Source organism: Glossina fuscipes, unplaced genomic scaffold (assembly GCF_014805625.2).
Source record: "Glossina fuscipes isolate IAEA_lab_2018 unplaced genomic scaffold, Yale_Gfus_2 43, whole genome shotgun sequence".
NCBI classification, from domain to species: Eukaryota; Metazoa; Arthropoda; class Insecta; order Diptera; family Glossinidae; genus Glossina; species Glossina fuscipes.
The window spans coordinates 136,694-137,340 of NW_023998427.1; positions in this window are offsets into that span (position 1 = coordinate 136,694).

Here is a 647-nt window from a genome sequence, read left to right on the forward strand (position 1 = left end):
TGTTGCCGGGCGTGCATTTGAAGAGATCATATCCATTTTTAAGCCTTAGGTTCCTAATCGATTCAGAAATGTTCACGCTGAACCTTGTCTTCCTTTTTACGACTGTTTTAATTTCGCAAAAAAAAGGATCAAAAAGGTCTTTTTTAGTAGAATTGGTCAGATGCAAGACATCAGTGGTTCTAAAGTTGAGCGACACTTATATATATATATATAAAATAAATAATAATAAATAATATCAAAATAATATTCGACAATTATTTACACTTAAACTTAACCAATTTAAATCGAATTGCATAAAGTTTTGAAAAGTTTATAACAATTTGTAATGATTATGTCACACCAATGGCAATAGTTCACAAAACAAATTTCAGACGAGGCAAAAATGGATGCATAATGAATTTATTATTGCGTTTGTAATAAGCATTAAACCGCATCAGAAGCCTAATAATCTTTTATATTGCCGATCTAAGTAAGATTGGAAAGCGATTATCGCGTGCTCACCTATCCCTCCCTTCTTCTGGCTTTTATAGCAAAATTCGCAAAAAGTTGAAATGGACAGTTGAAGTCAGTGCGGACTACAAGTCCATCATAATCCCGTGCTAAAAACGTCACGACTCGCATACCAGCGTACGCTTACGAAACAAGAA